This window comes from Zootermopsis nevadensis, unplaced genomic scaffold (assembly GCF_977971745.1).
Source record: "Zootermopsis nevadensis isolate Lab colony 2312 unplaced genomic scaffold, Znev_1.0 Znev_ptg000010l, whole genome shotgun sequence".
NCBI classification, from domain to species: Eukaryota; Metazoa; Arthropoda; class Insecta; order Blattodea; family Termopsidae; genus Zootermopsis; species Zootermopsis nevadensis.
Window position 1 is genome coordinate 11,595,260 of NW_028259142.1, and position 27,189 is coordinate 11,622,448.

At 36.3% G+C, this 27,189-nt stretch overlaps 1 protein-coding gene across 12 annotated transcripts in view; it reads left to right on the top strand.

Moving 5' to 3' along the window:
* The window catches only part of LOC110828488 (uncharacterized), a 727,302-nt gene that overhangs the window by 240,620 nt on the left and 459,493 nt on the right, over window positions 1-27,189 (top strand). For all 12 annotated transcript variants that reach the window (XM_087346524.1, XM_087346527.1, XM_087346537.1 and 9 more), the window contains one exon: window positions 12,127-12,244. The gene's annotated coding sequence lies outside the window, so the exon portion shown is untranslated. The remainder of the gene's footprint in view (window positions 1-12,126; window positions 12,245-27,189) is intronic.

Below are 27,189 nucleotides of genomic sequence, written 5' to 3' on the forward strand. Positions count from 1 at the left end.
GTTGTGAGCTACACATGTCACTTGGATGTCCTTGTCCCTCATCCGTATTTACTTCCGATACACACACATCTTGGATAGAGTATAGTAACGTTTTAATATTAGGCAAAGAATTGTTCTAGATGGCATAAAAGCAAGAATATAGAATAAAAAATGAATGAAGAATGAGTCTACACATTGCTGGTGTTACGATAAACAATATACATCATGAACGAAAAAACATCTTTATGAAATTATTACTGGAACATTCCTGTTGTGTTGTTATTACTCGGTTTTAATATTATCAGTAGCACACATGCAACGTAGGAAACCATAGCAACATACAGTAACACACATCATTTAAAGAGAGCCGAGCAACGATTCAACCCAGTTAAAACAACGCCACGAAATATAAATAGGATTACAAAAACACTTATTTACAACCGCCAACACCGAAAACTAAGTAGCTCAGTCACAATAGCGACAAAACATGAAATAAGTAACAGGTGACACATTTAAGGAGAGCAATTTACCATCAACAGAATAACATAAAAGACAGTAAAAGAAAGTGTCTACTTAGTTATAGTGCTGCAAAGGAACATATATAAATATATATATATAAGTAAATAAGTAAGTTAAATGTAATTTTAGATGAGTGTTAACAATAAATAAAACAAATTTAGTTAATGTGTCAATCAGTCAGTTAGAATAATTAATCAGTATGTGGCAAATGAAACCTCTTAGAGGATTACAATAACATTATACGCAATTTTATGTATATATTTAGTGGCGGCAAAGTCGATCTGAATATGATATACATGTGTTTAAACTTGTAAAATAAAAGTAAATTTAGTAAATGTAAATACAAATTTATAAATAAGACCTATGTGGATAATATTATACAGGTTAGACCTGAATTTGACACTGAAGTATTGGTTTTGCTTCTTTTTCTTGCGATGGGGTGATACTACGTGTCCTGATAATGGGCCAAGATAATGAAATACAGAGCCTAAAGCAGCAACGATATTTAGGTTGTAATTTTTGTATCCAGAACTGTTTACGCTGGTACCTGCGATATTCTCAAGATACGTGCAAACGGAATTGAGTTCAGGAAACTGGCGTCATTCGGGAACGGTATGTTCGTGACGGTACCAGGTTTTGCTTCAGCCATTCTTCATTTTTCATCGAGTGTTCATAAATCACAGCTAACCGGAAGACAACTCTAAAAAATGATGTAACGCCCCTCGCTCCGTCAGCCACGTCTCTGACCCTTGAAATAAAGTGACGTGTGAGGTTAATATTAATACGCCAACTTATCTTCTGACTTCAGCAACATACCTATAAGATCGTTAATTGGAGCTTTTCATCTTTCCGTATTAGAAGGGCGATAGATATCTTGGTATCAATTTTACCAATTTTGTTGTTGTTGAGATTTCAAACTGCAATATACGTTTTGTTTTGAAATGCTTTGGTGTGTGTCTCTGCATGGAGGCAACATTCTAGCTAACCTGAGGACGATGCGGTTTATCCGTCAGGTTACCCAGCATGCTTCACATGCCTCACACGTTGCGTGTGTCCTGAGCCTTATGAAAGTCGTTGAGATATCCCAGATTTAAACCACAGGAACAACAAGGTTATGAAGCATAACTATATAACAGACTGGCCTGATGACTTAGTAACTAACTGGCGTCCGTGATCAGGGCGATTCCCCTGATAATGGAGGCAGCAAGTTCCTCTGAAACAACGGTGAACTTTTACCAGACTTCATAGTGTAACACCGAAAGAGACAGCCATTTTTATACTCGGTTCCGTGAGGATCTAATGTCTTTAATTTATTAATTGTTATTATTATAAACGGGTATAACCGTAGGAACCCTAAAATGCACTGTATGATGGACGTTGCTTCTAAAGCGCTAAACCCTGCTTTAAGTTCCAGAACACATCTGACGTCTGTCGTTGATATGCGTGGAGTTGGGTAAAAAAGTTTAATTTTTTGTTAGGTGTCTTATAGCTACAGTGAAGAGTCCTGCACGCTGGCGACTTGACCTCTCTGGGGAGGAAGGTATCTGGTGTCGAGGACGCCGGAATTTGTAAAAAAACAGGGGAAGCAGTTGGGGGCGATGGGTTTGGTTGAGCTGCCCGCAACAAGACGTTTTCTCTCTTGCTACATCAACTACTTTGACATCAAGGATTCGCATTACTAATTTCCTTCTCAACCCAACAGTGTAGCTCCTCCTTCTTCATTCTCAACATGACACTCACAGACATACGGGCCTGTAGCGTGTTAATAAAGTTCTGGACCCGCTTCAAAATTAATAAAGTCTTACAAGAACAAAACCTAAAGATGCATTACCGGGAAGGTTCAAAATAACAGTCTGTCTCATCGGCACTTCAACTTACGGAGCCGAGGCCATGGAATTTGACCTCATTACCCGCACACCTTCATTTATAAATTAAGATTTACTAACTGACTAACTAACTAACTAACTAACTAACTGACTGACTGACTAAGTAACCAACCGCAAAAATGTATTGTTAGGATAGTAAAATCTAGGAGGAGTTGATGGTTTGGGCACGTGGTTACTGTGAGAAGATAAGGGATGAATATAGGATATAGTGGGGAGCTCTTGCAAAATATCCATTTGGAAGACAAAGAATAAAGTGGGAGGATATTATTAAGACTGGTCTTAAGTAGGTAGTTTGTGAGGATCCGACATCGACGAAAATGATTCGTTCCCAATAACGTCCTCTGGTAGTTAAACAGACCCTATATGTTCATGTTTTGTTGTCAGATTACAGAACAGAAATCATTATAAATTATGGTACTTATTTAATAACACGAAAAAGTGACGAAGTTCAGATATTTGGGAACGTCGTGAACAGATAACAGTTGCATTTACGAAGATATCAAAAGCTGACTAAATTCAGGGAACGCTAACTAATACGCAATTCAAAATATTTTGCTCTCCGTTTGCTATCTAAAGCTGTGAAAGATTAAAATATACAGAACTATAATTTTAATTATTGTTTTGCATGGGTCAAAAACGCGTTCTCTCACGTTATGGGAAGAACACAATTTGAGACTGTTTTAAAATGGGTGCCTTGGGGAATATTTTGACCGAAGAGAGATGGAGTGACGGAAAGGAACAGAAATGCTTGCGAAGCCAGAAAGGAAGGGATTATTCGGAAGTCCTAGGCGTAGATGGGAGTATAATATTAAAACGGATCTAATGGAAATAGGGTTTTCAGTGTGGATTGGATTTTTATGGCTCAGAATAAGGACTGGTAGTGTGCTGTTGTGAGCACGGTAGTGAATTTTCAAGGTCCGTAAATTGCAAAGAATTTATTTACTAACTTCATGCAGTTGGTTTAATAGGGTACACATATCGAAATATGTCCATAAATTTCTCTTAGAGCATGTGCTACACTTGTGTATCATTATGTCCCCTTTTTAAGCTATTTTAAGCTCTGCCAGGTCTGCTGGCTGTTTTATGGCAGTGATACTGCTGATTAAAGAGAATGGAAGTTTGTAGTTGTATGATATAAAGGGCTGATAAATTATATCAAGACCACAAGATGGAAGCCCATCATTTGAAAAGCTAAGAACAATGGATATAAAACAGGAAAGCAATAAGAGTATGATGATGTAACGTTTGTACGTCAGAGTCAAAGTCTTCCGGTACTAGATAATAATCCATACGCGTCACAAGTCCTATATTTCTTTACTTAATTATTTGTAATCTGACCATACTTGCTACCAAAACTAATTTAGTTGCTGAAGCTAATTGACGATGAGGGACGGTAAATTGATGTAACCAGAGCCCAGAGAATTATTCTGACTGCTGTGGGAGGTCGGATGAAACTTATTCTGTAGGCCTACACATTTTTAGATTCATAATAGTGTAGTGAAGTGCTGTTTTATAATCAGATAACTTTCTGGAACAGTGCAACACGATATGAGTTTCGTAAGCAGTGGCAATAGAAAATTCTTATTAAACTGGAAAGCATGCTTCTTCCTCAGAAATCAGACAAAATGTACTCGGTTACAATGTACCTCTGTTACAGAAACTTCTATAATCTATATAGGCTACAACACTGATTATTTATTTTAGTTATAAATCGATTGTTACAAATCTAATCTGCTGTAGAAATATCTCAGTGCGCAATATTGAATGTATTTTCCTTATATTCCGTTAAATATTTACCATACACAAAAATGTTTCCATAAATCTGTATTCCTGTTTATGACATGTACTAGTTTCCTTCTGCAATGACGTGATTTGAGAAAGTCTATACTCTCTGACATTTATGTAAGGTAGTCATGTACTATGGGACCAATACGTTTCAAAATAAAACACCATCGACTATTTTTAATATAGTTCACATACCTCGGTAACAGGTTCACCAGAATCCATTCAATACTTTCGGAAATTAAACATGAGGACGGGCGGATGAAGACGACAAGCCACGTGCATTCATCTCGTACATATAAAAATCAAACAATTATGTTTCCGTCAACATTTAACACGTTTCTTTGTATGTGATGAAAGAGGATCACTTACCCTAAGGGAATCCAGTACACATCCACATAACATGAGGAATTGGTTCATTTTAATCTTATTCAGTATTATAAGTCGGTGTTACTGTTCATGTTTTAATTTTTTATGAGTATGAAAGCATTTATCATGTCTGCCATGCGTGCTACATATCCGCCCATCGGGTATTCCTAATTTATATAAACACATCCTTGTAATACTTTACAGTGCTCATTAAATACGAAATTTTCTCCAATCTCTTTCTGGTTACTTCTTCCATCTTCCGACCAAAGTCTCGTCACCCTCTTCTGCGGCCCCTCACAATTCTGTATTTGTATCTGGTTGGAAGTATAATATATTAAATTGAATCTTAAGAAATAAATATAAAAGTGAGAGTTGGATTTGTATCTCTCTGGATAAGGACTGGTGGCGTCCTGTGATCGTAGTAATGAACGTAGATGGCTGTCTCCTGGGACGTCGAACCGTGTACTCTGTTGCCTAGTTAGCAAGGACTTCTGAAATTTATACCAGATTACGGCACAACAACCCACAATATAGCCATCTTCATAATCGCCGATATGAGAACATAGAATCCCACATAGTAATGAGTATTTTGTTTCCGTGAAAGACAGAAAATTTACCGACTAATTGAACAAGTGTTATCTTTCTAATAAAGACTGTTCCTTGGATTTAGTTACGTGCCATAATTCCCCGGAAAACATCTCAGTAATTTGAAACGAAGCCCTCGAAACCTAAATCGTGCGTTGTTATCACTGAAATCATTATGACTGAAGGTTTCCTTCGTTTTGTGGGAGTGGACAGAAGAATTAAAGTTCGGTGTCTTGAAGACGCGACCAATCTGTTGGAAGCAGTGAAAACAGAACAGTTAGGAATAATTATGATTTATTTATTTGTTGACTCAACAGAGTGCAGGCTGGAATCATGTATCTGAATGTAATAATAAGCAAGTTTTCGCATATGGCCAGGCCAGAGGTCTGTTTTAATACGTTCCACTTGATTAAATTTGTAATTTTGTAGCATGTAATAAAAGTCTGTATTTACGGTTTGCTTTTAAGTGCCTATCTTATGATTACGACTAATTATTTTTATGTTACTTTTTAAAGTAATAATAAATTTGATCACAGTTGTTCAGATCCTGCTCAGTTTCGGTCAACAGTCCACACTGTCTTGTCTTATGCACAGTTCTTAAGATGTGCCATATTCTCGTCTAATGAGCTCAACTAAATATTTAACTTATTTATTTCATTAAAATCGATTTAGAATCGGTACAGGCCAATCCACTGGAGCAATTTAAACGCAGTTTAAATATTCGCAGATTGTTTATTTTATTATTCTCCCCCAAAACATCAATGCCTCATTGAAATTGTGGTTTTACATCAAACTGTTGTGCTCATTTTTTGTTTCATCATTTTAATATTTAGTATTAGAGTACTATAATATATTTTGATTGTGAACTTCTGAGTTGTGACGCAGTGTGATCTTGTGGGTTGTTACAGACATTTCTCTTATATCTTTGGGGCACAAGTACGTTCCTTTAAAACGGTTATAACCACATGCAAGACCACAAAGTTTTGCAAATTACAAGAATGAAATTGACAGCGTCTTCATCACCAAGAATACCTTAGATTTCACCTCATAATATTAGCTGAAAAATTTAAGTTTTATGGCTACTAGGTTTCTAATGTTTTCCTTATCTGGCTAACTAACTTGACGGAGCAGAGTCTATTGAGAAGTTAATAGTACATTCAGCTAGTCAAGAAATTAAGTAAAAATATCCTTTTTACGACATATCTCTAGGCTGATCTCTCTTTATAGTATTTAATTGAAGGCCAAATACAACGCGAAGCGATTCTAAATATCAGACTGAATATGTACTTTAGGCATTCAACATTCAGTTGTTTACGAGCACTGGAGTTGGTGGCATTTATTCCTGAGGCTGCTAGTTTGAACCTCGCTTACAGCACGTGCAGTATTATGTGGCGTAAATAATCTTGTTTGGTCATCACACCGTCCCTACGGTCCTGTTTGAAGTACGAAAATAAACAAAGGAAACACAGCATCAGGGTGTCTACCGTCCATTTGTAATTACAGTATCACCTGTTACCAGTTTATGTATACACGAGTTACATGTGTGTTTTTCACTTAACGAAATATTTGGGGTATAAATCATGCATATTTTACATAATTTACTTAGGAAAGAAAGATGTAACGTCTAAATAACTAGTATTTATGTCAAGAGTTGTGTAATTTACAAACACATGTAGTAGCAGATTATTAAATATTCTTTCGTAACATATTATTATTAATTTTTAAAATGTTTCACCTTCCTCCCCAAACAAATTAAGGTTATAGTAATGGTGAGTGTAGCATGCCCTCAAACAGAACGTTACACTCACCTGTTCCATGCAATCTGTTATATCGTCGCTGAGTGTCGTCCTTCAATCAGATTTGGCAAAAGACGATGGAAGTTATGATTTATCACGCATTTTAGTTTAGAATCATACACAGTAGGGAACGAATTCTAATAATTTTACAAATTTATAGCCATTTTTTGTCTTTCTCACGCAGATAAAGTATTCCTCACTCATATCGTCTTGAAGTTAAATAAAATGATGCAATTTTGAATAACAATAAATCAGCTTCTGTACGAAGTAAATTAAAATCTTCTTTCGAAATTTACTCTCAAATTTATCAAAAATATATTCATGATCGTGATGTATTCAAAATTTTTACTTTAATTCTCCTTAAATCAGAGATCGAACTTAAGAAAAATTGTCTGATACAAAATCATTTTTAGTATTAGTAATCTAATTTTGATAGGAAATACATTAAAATTGTTGTGCGTGGAAATCCTAGGATCTACCGAGGTTTCCCAGAACAGAGCGTGATAATGACTACTCCAGGCGGAAGAGTTTATAACACTTTCTTATTCCCCATTATTTTCTTCAAAAAGTACTTAAGCATGATTAGTTTACACGTTACTGAACGTCAGAAAGTCTGCCGACAGTTTTGCTCAGAGTTCTTGCTTAACGTTACACTGAGGCGGTTAGTTCAGGGTTATTACTTTTAAGGCCGTGATTTCTTACGTCCTCTTTGCTCGGATTTCCTTTTTTGAACATTGTCGTATCTGTCACATGTGTGTAATGGCCTCGTATTGATTTCCCTTATATGGCATGCAGGCAGAAGGCACGGCTTTCCCCTTGAGGAAGCAAACCGGTTAACTTTCTGCAGGAATGTCTTATCAACACTGACATCGCGAACCAGAAACGATAATGTATGAGTCGATAAACGTTGACGATGTTTCTTTAGCAGTTGTGTCATTTTCAACGTTAAACTTTATGTTCTACAGTAAAGTAAAATAACAGTAGGAATTGTAGTAGCCTGTTTTAAAATATTATACAGTTTTTCGTCTACAGAAGAACCGCGAAACACCCGAATCGACGCTCGCCAATACTCGAATCAAATACCCCCAGGGGAAAGAAATACGCGAAATTTTGTGACATTTCCGAAATGGCTTTCTCCTTCAGTGAAGTACATGCAACTGCGATTTTTTTGTAGTAGGAATATGTCCTGTGGTATTGTATCTAATTTTTCGATAAATGGAAATCTACCACGCACGCGGGGAGTTGATTCTGTGACCGTTAATATTTGAGTTATGAAAATTTAATAATTTTACATACGTAAACCAGCAGCTATATATAAAATTGAGAGGGAATGTCGAATGCAGATTTAAGAATTGGAAGTAGTGAACTATGATTACAAAATAACCCCAAAGGTCTTGAACATTTTTTAGTTTCAGACAGTTGAGTTACTGCTGTTTTGTGTCCTTATAAAAAAATTAAATACATCTTTTTTGTGGCAAGCTTAGTTTATGAATAAGAAGGCCATCTTTTTGTTTTCAAACCCAAATTTTTGATATTTTAAAATAGTAGCCTACAGTTGACGTTTTAAGCAAAATTAGAAAAGCTAAAAAACATTCAGAACATACACGAAAGAAGTTTCTTAATAGGTAGGCCTATCTTGTTCTTATATTGAAGGAATCTCTTATCTCCTCGTCTCATATCCGAACTCCTAAAGATGAATAAATTATTAAAGATCATACTTTTTTTTCTACTGTCATGTTTTGGGTGTGAGATTTGGTCCGCCGCTCAAGGAAGGACACAGACTGAGAGCGTTTGGAAACAACATGCTAAGGGGAATGTTTGTCCCTGAGAAAGAGGATGTAACAGGAGACTGGAGAAGGTTGCATAATTGGGATCTTCATAATAGCAAGGCAAAAACGAACAATTTTCCCCTTCTTATCGGTCGGTGAGATCATTCGGCAGTGTTGACTTTCACACTGTGTTTTGAGCGTGTCAGTGGATTTTCGCCATTCCATTTCTGCCATCTTGCGTGTTTATTTGTGATTCTCATCCCTGCTGAGAGCCAATAAAAATAGCTTTCCCTTCTGTCCGTCCGTCCATACGTCTGTAGGTTTCTAACAGTTCGAGATGAGGCGAGCTAATTTTCATGAGACTTGATACTGGGGACAATAGGTCTAATTATTTTACGCAAACCACTTATTGTTGTATTTATTGTTCTATCACATGAACATATGCGTTTGGCTTTTTATCACGCTATTATCAGTGTTTTAGACCCAAATATATCAGTTGGTTCGATCCCCATATACTACTTTAACGACCTTTGTTCTGAAAATATTAATATTTTAAGGAATAAAAAAAAACATTCAGATCATTGCAGGTATACTTACTCCTCTCTGTCTCTCTGATAAACATTCTCTTGTGAGTTTTCATGTTCTCACGTCGACGAATATGAAGAGGCCTCAGGGCCCTGATGATGGCGGCAGTAACAATCTCCGAAACTTCGGTCACTATCTACCAGACCACGCGGTAAAATATCCCAGAAAACAGCCATCCAAACCATTTCTTTGTCCATAGCGACCACTTATGTAAACTAGGCATTTGCAGAAATGGCATTAGTTTGGTTTGTTCTTGCTAGAAGCATTATGCAATTGAGGAAAAACGTAAATAGTTTTTTCAGAATAAAGTTTAGGCACATTCATCACCGAATATTATTTAGATGATAAACTCCAGGCTGATCAGATTTGAGGGACATACAACACGAGTGGGCGAAATGAGAAATGCGTATGTAATGATAGTCGGATATTCTGAAGGAAAGAGATTTTGTGAGACCTAAACTAAGATGGAATGATAATATAAGGCAATAAACATTTGGTTTTATTTTAGGTGAGGAATATTTTGATCCTATAAACAACTATCAGCTTATCAATTTGGACTTTTCTTCGTTGAGTTTATGTTTAAAGATTTGTTCTTCTACTTCCCACGTTTATCGCTTTTGGCATCTTAATACCGCCCTGAAGACTAACAAATTATCACAGCGTCGAGAGATGACAAGACTTTGTTCCATTAACGTGTATATCCTATAGTTTTAGAGGTGGGTCAACGTCACACTCAGTTACATCTTTATTACAAATTAATATTTAAACGCCAGTATGTTAATAAGCGCTTGCATTTTAACGTTCTATTAACTTATGCAATGTTTTCATTTTCGTTGTAAGCTATGGTGTGAGTTCAAACTGAACGTTAAAACAGGGAGGTGAAAAGTGCATATAGGATAGTAATAATAGGGTGTCAGTTCATGTCTGGAGATCTCTATAACATGGCGTACATGGGTGGAGTTGCGGGGTTGTATCAAGGAAAGATTTCATCCTATTGTTTCTGTCTGATGCCATACATGTAGACTTCATTGCATGTGTGTAACAAATAACAGCAGAATGGGTGTCTCTTTCTTCCATGACACCTTAAATGTAGAGATGCGATATGACCATATGTTTACTGGGGCGTGTTTTGAAACCTCGGTTTCAGTATTTGCGTCTTGATACTATGTGTCATATCAGCTCAACATCAAAATTTATTTACTAAATTGTGTAATTTGACGTTATAATTGTCAGTATTTATTATATTAATATACAATATGAACTTAAAAGAAAAATATGTTTGTATATCTTTGGTGTTCGGCAGAAAGGGCTTAAGTGAGTATAAATTACGCATGATTTAGGCCCTTTTTACATATTACCAAATATATTTGCAGTTGTTACATTATATGTTATATATACAATAAAATGTCATGTCGTTTTTATTATACGTGTGTAGCATATAACTTAACACTAGCAACCAACCACTTTTATTATAATTCTAGAACTTACTTACATTTTACTTTGCCAAACGATTTTCGGCTCCATTGGGCCATTATCAGTGGCTTCTGTATTTGGTTCGAACGTACATTACAAAACGTATAGCCATAAAATTGTAAAATATTACAAGTGAATCAGATTACACACGAAAATCTAGATTAAATATTTGGAACACCAGAACTAAAATATTAAGTGCATATTTTTTAAGTACATTTATATCACCAGTCAGGTCACATTTTGTTTTGGACAATTATTACACATTATATGCATTACATGGGAATAAATCTTCGTACACTTTTGTTTTTACATAGGCCTGTTTTTAAATTCGCCTTTTATATGTGTGTGTTCTTGGCATGAATTTGATAAACCTACGAAAATAGGACTACCGTGTTCATCTGTTTGTTTCATCTATGGATGAACTCAATGGAATTCTATTAAATTTGGAATTGGGATGTGTAGGAAAATTTATTTTCGTGAGTAATAGTTTATCATAACTGCTACTACACATGAAAATTAAATGGAACTTAACAAAAGTGAAAGTTAAATTCAAAAATGGTTTGCAATCTAAAATTCTGTTACATGGCACAAAGTATTAATATGATTAATTGTATAACTTTTATTTAAAAGGTTTTTGTATAGCACCGACATTAAAGATGTAGTAGTTTCTGTTTGTCCTGTGTAGTCCAATAATATAATTACCTTAATAACAAAAAATTTATTAGTGTTTGTGAAGGTTGACATAAAAATTAATAAAATATGCGAGATATCAATAAAATAAGAAGACCTGTATTAGTTTACAGCTTTGTTTTGCTCACAATAACTCCGTGTTACAGAGCGAACAGTTGCATCTTGTACTTTATTTTGATGAATATATAAAATGTTAAATGAAAATACATCTAAAACAGTATTTATTCATCCACATTTCGGTTTAGTTAATTCTGCTGTCCGCGCGGACTTCTCGGAAATTACTCAAGGCTTCGAATCCCGAAATGGACATTATTCTGCGTATGATTGCAGAAACAATAAGATGGCCTAATCTACCAGCCTGTCTCGGTAACATGTATAATTTGAAGTTCTCACGGAGGTGTGTAGGAAGATGACTGTTTTCTGGGTTGTAGCGCCATGCAGTCTGGTAGATGGTTACGAACGTTTCAGGCGACTTTGCTGCCTCCATCATCAGGGCGATAAGTAAAACTGAGGACTTCTGAAAAGTTGGTCGTCTTCTACCAGATTACACGGCACTACAACCCAAAATATAGCCATGTTCGATCTCGATAATAATTAAGAAAATATTCGTGAACGATGGAAACTAATTTCTGTTTTGATTTAATAATAGAATAAAACTTAGAATTTCACCTAATGCAAGCTTATTGCTTACAGACTTTAAATGCGCTACGCGATTCGGGGCATTGAAGATGAGGGAGGAGAAATGAAACAGGAGAAAGTGTCGAAGGAAGAACGGTAGACGGAGGAAAAGGAGAACGAAGAAAGAAGAAGGGTAAGTAGATGCATATAAAGCGTTTAAGAAGAATCATAAGGAAAAGTGGAATGTAAGAATCACGATAAACTTATGTCTCCAAACCCGTTTTGCACAACTCTGAGCTGTCTGCATTAAATTTATTTTCTAGCTCAACGTATTCTTATTTTCGGCACTATAAAAATGAATAACCAGCTTCATGACCCGGCCGTTTTATCCCAGGAGGCTTAAATCCGGTGCATTTTGGATATGATGCTGTGCAGTCCGAATATTGTGGCAAGAAGAAAAATTACTGAGTTACCCCGATTACCTACGTATTAGTGTTGCATACCGACATTTATTTGGTGGGCGCGTTTGTAAGGAAAGTATTCTTAATTCTGTAGGATACAGTTTCGTATTGTGAACAAGTGTTCTGGCGAAGTAGGCAGTCCTGAAGCTTGTAGTAACCGCAGTCTGCCTCTACCTTGTTACTGGTGTTTCCATTACCTCAGCAATTTGCGGTGCGTGATAGTAACTTCCTTTATGGATTCTACGCGGGCTCAGTTCACTTGCTTATAGCCAACGAGAAAGGAGATTCTCTTACAGCTGAAATTCCGGCCTTAAAACGGTGTTTTAAATCGAAGTTAAGGTCAGAACACGTTATTTGGTTTCAGCTAGCAATGACCGTTCAGAACAGTTTTTCTCTGTGATAGAATCAACCTCTATTTACCGAAAGCCTGACAAATCGAAATTTAAAATGGTTGAATAGAGTTTTACAACTATCCGATATCAAACGAGCCCATGGTATTTGACTGCGTTTTAATGATTTTCAGTTGGTTTGTTCGTTAATTGATATGCTTTCCTGATGATTATTCGATTACATCAGTGTTTCCCAACCTTTTTTCCGTGGAGGATCCACCGAAATATTTTTTTTTATCCCGAGGATCCCCTACCTATGAAAACGTTCACAGGCGAGAAAGAGTTTATAGCGGGGAACGCAATTTAATTAATGCTAATTTATTGTCAAGAACGAACTGACCAAACCAAACAAAAAATAAGCAGTTTGTAGCGCACGGAAGTTACTTCAGTAATTTCCGGACAAAAATTCCCGCTATATTTTGAGGGGTATTTGGAAATTTTGCGGTATTTCGAAATTTTTACGGATTTATTCGCGATTTCTGCGAGAATTCCAGGGTGGTTGTTTTTTTAACTCTGGTTTGGAAACACTGGATTACATGATTGGTCGGAAACGATAGGTAGTAAAAGAACAATGGCAGATAGAATCATGGTGAGAAGTGAAAGCCACTTTATTTTAGGGGAATAAACAGCATTAGGAGAGAGAAACGCAATTTTGATTTTCTTGTTAATTCACCATTAAGATAAGACTGATGATTTAGTGGCAAGTTATTAGTGACTTACGTAGCACGGGTTAATTATGATTAATTTAAATCTGTTGGGCTGCGTAATGATTGACAGTTTGACTGAAGGCTTTACTTCAGAGGATGCATTGCATTAGACCTATGATCAAGTGAAATGAAATTCTTAGTTTTATGAAAATAATCTTTTAGATATAATTAATCACGGGCAGTAAACAATAAAGGAAATAATTTGTGTTGTATACTGCAGGCAGAGGTGGTATTTCAAACTGTAACTTTCTTTTCGAAGTCAGACCAAGGTACGTGATGCTTCCATCATCAGGGCGATAAGTCATGAAGATACAATTTTAACACCTCCCAATGTCGTTAAAATTAGTTTTTTTACAAAATTGATTCTGGGATGTGTAATTTATTAGAAGATTACTGACGTTTTAGAGGTGTCTGATACCTCCATTATTGGAGTTATAACTCATGTAAGTAAATGTGTTATTTGAGTTATATAAACCTTATATGAGATATGAATATGTGAGGCCTATTGTGATTGAATCATAGCTTTCTAGTGTATTATTCGTAGACACTTATTAGTGCTAAAGAGAACGAAATATGTGGTAAGCGTTTCGATGGACACGACGTCAGTAGCTGAGATACATGGCGCGGCGTGATAAAATAAATAGTGATAAATGAATTGGAAAAGATTGGACATTTTCCAAAGTGGTCTGAGGTGAAAAATGATACACTTCAGACAGGTTAGCCGATCTTCAGATGTAAATTCGAATCCTGGGTCTCACAGATGAGTCAGGAGGGCTGACCACATACCACATACAGCGATGTTATGTTTTCCAGTGTAAATTTACCAGTACTGCCCTTTGTCGTTACTTTGACAAGGCCCCATTTCTCATCCAGTTCGCTTTTTTTTTCTGGGTGTTCGAAAAGTCTCTGGACACTAGACATGTAGTGTAAAGTTTCCAGCATGAAAAATTGGTGATATGATTATTGTGGTATCATGATTTATGAGAGTTACTTATATTTGAGGAGTACTTGCAAGTTGGAGGACGTAATTTACAATTATTTACGTAAATAAATGTAAGTAAATTTTTTTTACTGTAGAGAAACTTTATGAACAATCTGTACCTCAGCTGCCTTATTGCTTTTCTTGCCATAACCGATGAGCCCGCGAGAGTTGCAACCCGATACGGTACTTCCCCTACTCGACCGATGGCATATACAACAAACGATCGACGCAAAAACTAATTTCCAAACCCTACATGAAGTTCCAAAACTGAATGAATTTTTTTCCTTTGTATCTTAACGACGATGTTTCAATTCGGTGTTTTTACATGGCGTTTAATTAATTTCCAAGGCTTTTGGAAATGTAAAAAGGAATTTTTCAAAGTATATTTGAACGAAGGTCCTGAGTCTAAAATATATGTTTGGTTTTCGAGAGATCCAGGGTTCGAGTCTCCGGACCACAGACCTGTTAATGTGGTAAATTGTTCGTGGGAAATTTTGCATGTGCTATTTGCAGTTATTTTAGCAGTAGACGCGTTGTTAGGCCTGATTTCTATAACGTCCGCTCTCCGGAATGAACCGAGTTGAATCTTGTTGGCTTTCAAATGTTTCGGCAAACATTGCAGTTGCCATCTTCAGGATGAATACGTTTCGGGGATTTTTAGAGCAGACTGAAGTTGCCGAATGGAATTTGAAGGGTCTGATGGGCGGGGAAAGAGAACAGGACACTTTGAAATTAGTAACGAGTACCCGGTATTGATGTTGAAAAATCCTTTTGAGGGTCGCTTGTTGCGAAGAAGAGGTGATGAAAACATTTGAAAAGAAGCAGCGACAAAAGGAAAATGTTGGCGGTCACGTGGTGGGATAGGAAGCCTTGCTTTCTGCTTACGGCACTGTGCTTCGGGGAAATACATGATTAAGCCTGCACAGTACTCTGAGCCGCCACAATAGAACTATACTGAGTGCGCGCTAGGACTGCTCGTTATTTATTGATTTCCACTTCCATTGTTTAGGGGTTCCGGTCCGCTGAGATCCATCACAAATTAAACCGTGGCAAACATTATTAAAAGTGCCCGCTCTTAACGCTACAGGGCAAACATTCGATTCGTTCTCTGCTACAATGTTCTACGTACTTTCCCACGTTGCTTCTTAATTTATTTAACGAAGTTTCCCCAAATGCATGCGTTATTTACAGCTGAAAGAGGTACGATTTGAAAATTAATTTAGCAGGCTGTGGAACAGAGCCTTAGTTGTCTGTTTTTATTTGCTACGCAAAGGACTGAGAAGCTAGTTTCTTTGTGTCAGTGGTGGAGCTCACCTGTATAAGAAATTAAATGATTTTATTAAACCCGGAATTACTGTTTGTTGTACAGGAGAAAGCGTTGGCCATGACAGTGCGGACTGATACGGAAGTCCGATGGCGGTAAATTTGTGACTGGAAGTTAATCGGTTTAAAGAGCGGAGTTAAATTCGAATATTTTTATAACGTTCATTCTCACATTCAAGGTCGAAGCTTATATTGCCGCCCACCATAGAGTACCGCCATGGACAACGGAATCCAACCAACGCCCTCACGGAATACCTTTCTGTTGTATTAGTCTTTTTTCGTAGCTTCGGACATGTCAGTACTTTGCTCCCAAACGCTCTCAATCGATGCACGGAATGAGGTAGAACCTTTTGAACGAGAAATGAACATGGGATCTCTCGAAAACAAATTAGAAGTGAGAACCTCAGGGTAGTGACGTTCATTGGACAATTATCCAATAGAGGTCGCTACAAAATGAATGTTCTGTGGGTAATATACTGTGTGTGTTCTCTGAATGTGGACACGTACGAAAGAATGAACTATAGACCTCGTTTTATCTTTTTCTTCTCTTCTGTTTTATTTTGTTAGAAATTCCGGTTTGCTAACCAGTTATATAGAGTTGTTGAAATTTCAGGACACATGCCAGACAGTCCTATCTCATGACATGGTATATTCACAGTGTTCTTAACTTGATTAAATTGATATGCTGGGTCAGTCAAAGAAATGAAATGCTAAATTTATCAAAACTCTCGCGGTATAAACACGAACAAAAGAAGAGTCAGGTGCTGTCTTGTCTACATCATTCTTGTCGTTTGAAGAAGATATCAGAGTCCTCGAAACGCATGACGCAAATTGTAAGGCAGCATGGCCGTCCCTCACTGACGCCGTTGTACATTGCCTGTCTTCATGAATGGTATGCCTTCGTGCACAAACTGTATAATTACGGGGTGATGTCAGTCCGTCTGTTTATATATTTCGTATCCGAAGAAGATGGAGTATTTGAATGCAGTTTAGGGTTAGGGTTCAGCACCGAAAATGGACATCGAAAAATATTCCAAATTTTAGTTAATAACGGTTTAATATAATTCGAAATTTAAAGATGACATTAAATTATGTCAAAGCTTTTTAATATATAACATATAGGTACACCCAGTCAAAATTTTATTTGACACATCTTTTGATGTTACGAATTGGATGGACGTATAGAATGGATGGGCAATAGAATATCGAATATAAAACTGTAGTCGTGAAATATCTTGGAAAACGATGATGTTATGCCCGAGGAGAAGGTTAGAGAGTAATATTAAAAAGTAACTTGAGGTGGATATTCTGGATGGAATAGGCTCAGGGTCGTGTTGAATGACGGACTTGGGTATTAGTGGTATATATTCAGGTCCTACTGCAGTGATTAGTTTGTCAAATAGTTGGTAATTTACGCGGATAATTATTTGGTTGGTTATATGCATCATTTAATGGTTACTTTGTTGCATAATTAGATACTTGGTTCATTATTTATATATTTACTTAGTCCATTATTTTAGTGTTTAATTAATCATTAACTCTGTGAAATTCTACCATTCGTTAATACATTTTATTAAGAATGATTTAATTTTGTCTGTAAATGAATAACGATAAAGTTCACTTCCCAAATTTCACGTCGATATTAGGACAAACGTGGATCAGTATCACGATACTCTGGTGTGAACTAATTATTTACTGCCCCTGAATTTCGTACACTGACGTACAAATATAAAACCTGTAATCTAATTAAAGTCTGAGATAATAAATTTCTCTACTTCTCTACCTGTGACATTTTGTTTATAGGAAATTTGTGTTTCCAGGAAAATGTAAAGCTTTGCTTATCCTACGTATTAATAAGTGTTATTTAAAATTAATAATTTCCTGTATTAGAACAATGAAATTGTTTCAGAGAAAGACAAAATCAAAATGTATGTGAATAGAGGATTATTTCAAGGTCGTAATGAAATATTTAATAGAAATAGCCTAATGATAAGGCCCATGCAAATTCTGCCAAATTAACCAATTTTATTAATGCTGTTATAAGTGGGAAAGAATTTATGAGGAAGACTTAAGACCAGAGAAAAAAATTCTTGCTTAATCCTTGCGGTATGTCATACATAGTGTGGAAACAAATACAGCACGAACTAATTCCGCACTAAATGACTAGCTGCCTCGGAAAAAAAATCATTCTTACGGAGCTGACTTCTTCAGATAGTCGTAAAATTCCTCTCTTTTATGGAACACGAAGTTTCAATATTTTGTTCACAAGCGCTCACCGTTGGATCCTCCAGAACACATTCTTACAATAATATAATTAAGATCCATTTTATTGTCTAGCCATCTCCGGCTCGCTTCTAATTACCAGCAAACTAACAAATGCCTATAACGATATAGGCCTAAGTCACTAACTTGCACGCTAATTTAGTGACTAAATAGCTTAATTTATGGTGCAGCCTATTTTAATAGTTGCTTAGCTGGTTAAGAATTTTCTAAGATTGTAGATAATTCACAATAGGGTGACATTCTGAGATAGCTGAATTTAGTCTTACATCAACTGTTCAACGTAAATCTTTAATATTATTCTCCCCTCTGCTTATATAATTTTTCTCCTCTCTTCCTGGCCTTCCAGCCAATTCTCTATACATTTCCGATTTATTTCCTTGCTACATGCCGCTATCGTGAACACAGCAATACATATTCAAGTCAAGTAATTTGACCAGCTGGGCAAATATCAGTTTATCAATAATGGTCCAGATTTATGGAGTTAATTGTTGCTACATATCCCGCCATTCTCATTCTTCTTTTATTAATAATTCTAACAAGGTTAGTTGAATATTGAATATATTATGAAGTTTTTCATAATGTACTTACTCTCAGTTATTTGTTACAAAATTGCTTCGTTAGAAATGTTTGTTAAATTATTTAGTAATGTTTTTTTGTCCTTTAGGGAATAAATTTTTTACCCCAATAAACATTATACGTTTTAGGCCTATATTTTAATATTTGTTCAAACGGAAAGTAATGTGGCTATATGGAATTTTAATCTACTTCTCGTTAAAAAAAACTGTATAAACCTAGTTTCCATCTTCTCGTTTATCAGTGTCTAAATTCCTCCATGGTCCACAAGGTTGATTTTTTAACACACGCGTACATTTCGATGGAAAAACTTTTCGCTTCTTGCTTCGTGAGCTATGAATAAATCGGGTCTTCATATTTTATATTCAAATTACCTATTTTAACGTGTTAAACCCGATACTGCCTTACACGGAATGTGACGTGGTTGAAACATGGCGAAAATATGAACTTGGCGCCAGCTTTGGTTTGACTACGAGGGGGGGTGGGGGTGGATAACGAATCAGCTCGGAGGAGCGATTTGTGCCTGGTATTATTGCATGCAGCTCACATGTTTGATAAATTCATGATTTTCTGGTCCTACACACAGCTGACGAATTTGTAAGCTAACATTACGTAACGAACTGTCATGAATTTCCTTAATTAAAACAAGGATGGAACATGCGTGCATTAGCGTAGAATGTGTGAATTCTTGGAACTTATGGGTACTGTTAGACTGTTGCTGGGGCTCAATTCGTCACAGGGTTCCTGGGAATTTTTTATCACCTCGAAGTACAGAAACAGAGCAGCTCGATGTATCTGTTAAAGTTCTGAATTTGTATTCATGAGATACTCGGTTCGAACATCGATTAGAGTACTTGAATTAAGTTTACCTCAATGCCTATAAGATAATGCAGAGATAAACAGTGGTATATTTTGCGGCTGCTCTGATGATGGAGGCAGTAAGGACTCCTGAAACGTTGGTAAACTTTCACCAGACTACACGGAGCTACAACCCAGAAAACAACCATAGTCAAATGGTCGTGTTACCACAAAACACAATTTGTTAATGCAGTAGCCTACATGTCGCTGTTACCAGCGGAAAATCAAGAATTAGTGGTAGACATGCTTGCCAATCGCATGAATAGAAATCAGACTACATGTTTAGTAAAAGCAGTGTAATGTATCACACGTATTACTGATTTTAAAGACTAAGTGAACTTGTTTGTAACACCAAAGTAGTAGAATTTTAAACCCAAATGTTTCTCATATATGTCGGCCAGGGCCTATAGGAGCTGGTGAATGTGGCTCCAGGTGCTGAAAGTTGAGTAACCTTGGTTTAAGAAGTGGTAGAATTAGGCCGCACCTGTCAATAATTATTGTGCAACTGAACTACGCCTACGGTATTGCACATAATAGAATTATAAAATCCTCAGTTTGTAGCTTACGTGTTGATATTGTTGATTAGGCTTTCATTGCACGAAGAACGCTCAGTAGATACAGGTCATGTCTGTCAAAAGAAAGCGTGTTTCAGCGTATTTAGATTAGTTTTTGTGTACAACTTTCCAACAATAGCAAAATTTAATCAAAATTAGTCTAGTATCGGAGATTACACGTTACGGTGAAATGGACACGAAGACCCCCCAATTGTTGAAAGAAAAAATGCTTGGATATCCGAAATAACAACAGCTGAGAAGAACGTGTTTTTCGGGCTGTTCACTGTAACTCCTCGGACTTGGTACGCGATTTTTCATATGATAAAAGTCTCAGGAGACAGCGCAGTAAACAAAGTGGTCCCGCTGTCCACAGGATGTAACATTCCTCGTACGTCCCGCAGTGACCCAACAGCTATCCGTCAAGATACTTGCTTGATGGCTTCATTTGCCGTCCCTACTAAACATGACATCATTTTCGTCTTCATGAGATCAACATAGTCCCCTCCAGCCAGTTTTCTTTCCTCTCCATGGTTCACTTACTTTAACGCGGTTCAAGGACGCACACCATCTTGACATACGCAGCAAGATGGCGAGGCCTTCCAGCTTGATGGTGGTCTTGGACAACCAAAACTTTAATGTGGCACTGACATTAACTTCTGAAGAGATCCCATTGTTTGTTAAGATCAAATATCAGGGTACGCCAGTAACACATCAAAATTATATTTATTATAATTATCAGCTAATTGAACTCGGGAATTGCACTTTACATTATTTTATAATAAATTTTCTTCTCTTGTCATAGCTAAAACCATAAATATAAATAATAAAAATTGTAATTTTAACTGTTGTTTCCATGGTTGTGAAACTTGGACATTCACTTCGAGAGAATCGGTGAGCGTAAAATTTGGAACAAAGGATGAAATGTCAGTACACCGGAGAAAACTATGTAACGAACAGCGTCATAATATTTAGACATATTTGTTAGTGTTTGCCAATCATAGGCTGTTTGATGTTGAAAAACACTCCAATAAGGGAACTTAATTGAACATTGATGTTGTGATTAGATCGAGGACTTTGAGATTCAGATGATACAAACTCATGGGAGGAATTAGAAATGTATAGAAAATTTTAGTCAGAAACTGAAGGTAAGAAAATCTCTTGTGAGAATAGGTAACAGGATGATGTTAAGATGTCAATGGTATCGATCACCTTAATGTTTTTTAATGTAGTATTCATCGAACAAGCTAAGACCCACACAGGGTTATAACGCTATAAGAAGAAGAAGATATTGAACCTGCAGGACAAGCAATACGAATGGCATACGTTGACGAAAGCTTTCATGTTCCGCCAACGTAGGCTTTTCGAATTTTACTTCTTATAGAATAAATATTTTAGAGAAACAGGAAATTAACCATTTAAGGCAGACCGACCACCAAGAAAAAGAGAGGAAAATGATCAAAAGCTGCACTTATGACAGTTCTTAGGCCATTTTCAGGTTCGTGTGAGTCTTACAGCCTATAACATTAATGAAGATAATTTGGGGGCAAAACAACATGGTGGCCGCGCAAAATCTGTATTTACCTTTGTGACTGAGGATAATAACAAATATCGGTGTTGCCCTCGTTTGAGAAAACTTTGGCATGAAGTTTGGTCATAAACACATCTGCATATTCTATAAGAGCTATTTATTATAAGTCAAGGATGTAAATGAGAGAACAGTGCGGGACTTTCAGGTTATATATGATAAATATAACAGAGTCGAAATATACATCAGTGGAAATAATATACAGAAATAGTTCCAGAAATTATTTGTAGATACTAGCTTAGTAACCTGGCCATATAAAGAGAAGCATTTGATGGAATGAAGTCGTCATTTATTCTCAGAACGTACTGACGCAGCCAGTAACCTATTTTACTTCTTACTTGAGATCTGAAATTAATAATACAGGTGAAGGTCATTCTTTGTCCATTATTTACCAAATTGCTTATTCTTAGATGCGTTCTTTGTTTAGTCTGCTCGGGAGGGAGTGCCTGCGACAAACCTCGTGTTATATTTTGACACAGATTTATATTCAGCGTAGTATTTGAGGACTACGCAGTAAATTGTGGCTGTGATTTTAATTAATACCGGTCAGAACATCTCGAACTTTACGTAAAGCTCAATATCGGCTCATCGTACACGGAATTTGTATATGACACAAAATATTATATATTTAATTTAATGGCTACAATGTTTCATCAATGTTGTAAATATATTACAAATTACAGAGACTCATTTATTACTTTTGCTTAATGCGAATAGCTTCCCATACGTATTAACACCTGTATTGATTTTTATTATTAGTTTTATTTGAAATCTCTCTGGGTTTAAAAAATTAAGTCTCTAGATAATTCAGTTAAATTCTGGTTTAACAACAGAAGAATAAATTATTTTATATTGGCTATTGCTAATGGATAACAAGGCTACTTATGTGTGATAACGCATTCATGTAGTCCAAACTGGAGTGCACTTTACTGTTATAATAATTTTCCTGTTGAGTTCGTGTCTGTGTAGATGGTCCGAATTTTTAATTTTCTCTTCTTTTCAATAATTCAGTGTTAACAAACTAAAATATTTAAGTTATAAAAGTTCAGAAATCGAAAACAGTTTCCAAATTCCTTATAAAATCAGTTCAATTAATTCTCCAAAAATTATACACGTTTGAGATTTTAGTTTATACATCAACTTAAATATGAAGCTCCAGTTTTGCCAACTTAGAAATAATAAAACTAGGCCCTACTGTACAAGTCATATTTCGGCACTAACCTGACACCACATTATTTAGATATACAGATCTCATCATTGTCATAACTTCTTTGAAGTCCTAAATATTTTTCCTGTAATCATATTAAAAATATTCATCATTCTCTACTTCGATCGAGAGAGACAGACTCAAACATTCACAGACACACAGCAACACGTTTGTTATTACATCCAACTTCGTCTCTGAACGTTTGAACGCTACTTCTTTCAACTTTACAATATTACTCAAGGCGTAATTTTAATTACAAACTAAACCAGATGAATCATTGCGTGATGTTTATCAAATTTAATTCAGAACAAAGGCGTAAAAACAGCGCACAACTGTATTTACCAGCGGAACCCCTCACCGTGACTGCAACCACACGATAATTCTCGTTCGATCTTCTTCAGCTCCTTTGTTGATGGTCAACTTTTCTTTATGGCAGGAATATGCCTACTGCACCGTAACAACGAACAACTCTTTTAAAAATATCTTTATAATTGATCGAACTTATAAAAAATCACGTCTGTACAGGCTTGTCGTTTCTGAATTGAAGTTAGTAAGTAATTTAGATGATTTATCACTGATTAATTAACATGTTTTGCGAAAGTCGTATCCGTGTGTGTAATACCGCGCGTAAAAATTAAAGACATCGACGAAAGTGGGATTTAGAACGACCACGAATGAGATGGTTTGTAACGTTGGAAGAGCTCTCAAGAGCTTAATTAAAACTTCCTACCAGACTACAACAACCCAGAAGACAGCCATCTTCATAGAAATGTTTGTCTTCTGGGTTGTAACATCGTGTAATCTGGTAGAAATTCACCGACTTTTTAAAGGTACTTGCTGGCCCCATTATCAGGGTAGTGAGTGAGCCGCGCCAGGCTGTGGATTGATCCTTCTGTCCTATTGAATGTCCTTGCCCATGACCGATCCTCGCTATGTTCCGCACTAGTCCGTCCAAGGTCCTTCTTGACTAACTTCTTCCCGTATCTCTAACCGATTTCCCTCGCGCGGTTTACTCAACGCTCTTATGATGGAAGCAGGCAAGTACCTCTGAAACGTCGATAAAATTGTACCAGATTTACCAGAGCGGTAGAACCCAAAAGATGGCAGTCTTCTAACAGGTCTGTAATTCTTATGTTTTCTTCGCGCAAATTATTTTATTTAAACCAATTTAGGGACTCATATTTGTTCGTCCGTCCGCTCATTAAAAAAATACCCTACTGATTTCGATTGAATTTCGTCTATACTCCGGATGACATTTCACAGAGCCAGAAATTACTCTTTTGTAATTTCGTTACATATTTACTATTATAAATGTCGCAGAAAAAGCTGTAGACACGCAGACCTTGGGCTGTTTCGGGGCGTGTGATGGATCTCGATTTGGGCCAGTTATTATGCAGCACAATTCAATTCCAGCGAGAATTTTGTTAGAAAATCTAGTAAAAATTTAATCGGATACCCGTTTCTGCTTTTCAAGATGGGATATGTAGACTTAAAGAAATATAATTATTCTACAAACTCCTAAAAATAAGCCACGCACATCTAATTAATTCCAGAATGTATATGTATTTTAATTTGTATGTTGTTAATTTGAATTATGCTTAAGTTCAAATTACCTCACATTAATGAACTACATGAAAGCCGGGTATTTACATAGGATTAGAGACTAATTTATATGACTTCAGGGTAATTTGTCATCTAATTAAACCGAATTAAGTATCATTTTCGTTTTGTGTTAAAATAGCGTATTTAAATTAAGAAAATGCAACTCAAAAATTACATCTTACTAACCAATAAAAGGATAGTGTTACATAGGTCGTTAATTGTTTTAATCTTGTTATATTATAATATGGATGCTTACAAGAAAAAAATTAAAAGTGTATATTATGGTATATGTTAGATACTTCGTCATTATTAAGACCTAAAATTAGGTTTCCTAGCAGATGCTGTCGTCCTCGGGAATGTGTATAGAAGCAATATTTTCTGCTGGGAAAAGAAATGAACCAGGGTGAAATAAATTTGAACTTAATAAAGAATGAAAGACGATCACGGCATGTGGAGAGCGGAAGAAAACAATAGAGCTTATATTTCACAGTGCCAAAAATAATAATTGCTACCTCATAACAGTAATTTTGACCACAGCAGGATATAAAATGAAGACAGAAAAAGGAAAGGAAATTGTGTTATGACCTTGAGAACAAGATTGTTGTATTTGTATGTGGTAACAACAATTGAAGGTTGTGTCCCAACACAAGGATGTCTTATGTCAAAATCGATGCAGACTGGGAAACCGCTAAACTTTGAATGCAACAAGACTGTTTTGTCAAGCAGATATTAAGATGTTGCCAAATTGATTTAATTCTAACTTACCACGAATTTTAATGCCAATAAAATCATGCAAAGGATCCCATTATTGATTGATACTTGTATTATATAATCTATCAGTGCGTATTTTTATCACTTAGAATTTACGCAGGTAAAATTAAGTTTGAGCGGCGTACGTCCAACACCACATCCCTCAGAATTGCAATCTGGCATCTTTGTGTATTCCTGAGCGGAAGTATTTGTATCAAAGCCTAACTGACGCCGATTGGTCCAGCTCTCATTTGAAGAGTCGCCAACCAATTACCCAGATTTTTTGTATAACGCAGTGATGACAGGTTCTGGCTCACAGCGTTCATGCTTACATTCCCATTTGCTGTTTACGTCATATCTGTCTTACACTAATGAAATAATTACATGAAGGGCCCGACTGTACTTAGTACGAAATTCCTTCAAATAAACACTAACGTCTCATATTGTGAATAATATGTTATAGGGCAGATTTGTTTGTTCAATGCCGATAGTTTTTTTGTTTTAAAATTTTAATAAACAAGAAATAACAATGCTAATGTCCTATATATATATATATATATATAAGTGCCACTATCACTCTAATTATTGCAGAGACTTAATTTTAATGTGCGTCTGACGTTAATGTGCATTTCAGATGTGCTACGATAAGTATATATACACCTATTACTGGAAAATTTCAATGTCGATTTCTAGAACTACCTACAGAACACTTGAAATTTTAATTTCCCTTTCAAAAAGACGAATTAAATATGGAATTCATACAAATTTTCATTAAGATACTTCAGTGAGTTTAATATGGCACAGGCACACACATGGACAGTCATTATAAAGTAAGAATATTAGACAAGAAGGTAACTTTAGTGTAGCTTGAAGTAGAAAAGAAAGAAGTCGATTTGATGGCGTGGTTCTTAGGTGCGAATGTTTCCTTATTAATATCCGTGCAAGTGTGAAGACGGTTGATTTGAGCCACGGGAGGGTGAAAAACGAAATGAAGGGGAAAGGAGGGGTGTTGAAATTGATTGCCTTCGCTGATTGTGATGGGACTGTGTGTGACGGACCCCCCGTCCAGTTGCGAACCTAACCCCACGGGATGTCCAACTCAGTTTGTTTCAAGTCATTTGGCAAGCTACGCGATGCAATCTGTAACCTGCTACTGTCCTTGATTCACTTCTTAACCGCACACCAGGCAGAAGTACGGTAGTTCGTATCTGACTGGCAACTTGTTCGGCTCTGTCCTGAAGATCGCAATCACTTTCTTGCGTATGTCTGTATTTAGCATGAATGGCTATCAACCTACTTAATCTGTCCCTGTAACATTGTCAATTACTCCCTTTGAAACCGACGAAGAGAGAGTTGGCAAGATAGTCGGATAATAGAAGAAAATAGACAAGACTATGGAGGCGAAGTGATACACACTTCGTTTTTGGAGGGTGCCAAAATTTCTTTAAATATTTAACAATTCGGTTTTACCTCAAAAAAATAATAAGACTTGACCATCAAGGACTAATTGCTGTTTAACGAAATATCGGTGTTTACACTGTAATCGTACGAGGCAATTAAATGTATTCTGTGACAAAAAATACTAAGTTAATAGTGTTAAAGCAGGTGGTACATACAGCCATCGCTCTGATGATGGAGGCAGCAATGACCTCTGAAACGTTTGTAAAATTCTACCACACTACACGGCGCAACAACCCACAAGACAGCCATCTTCGGACTCACCGCCGTGTAAACCTCAAATCGTACAACACTGACGTAATTGTTATGCCGTTCATAAAAATTAAGAATCAAGTTCTGACAAAAGGGCCAGAATTTTTACTCTGTGTAACTTTTTCTAACATTTTGTATCTTATATGCGTCATGT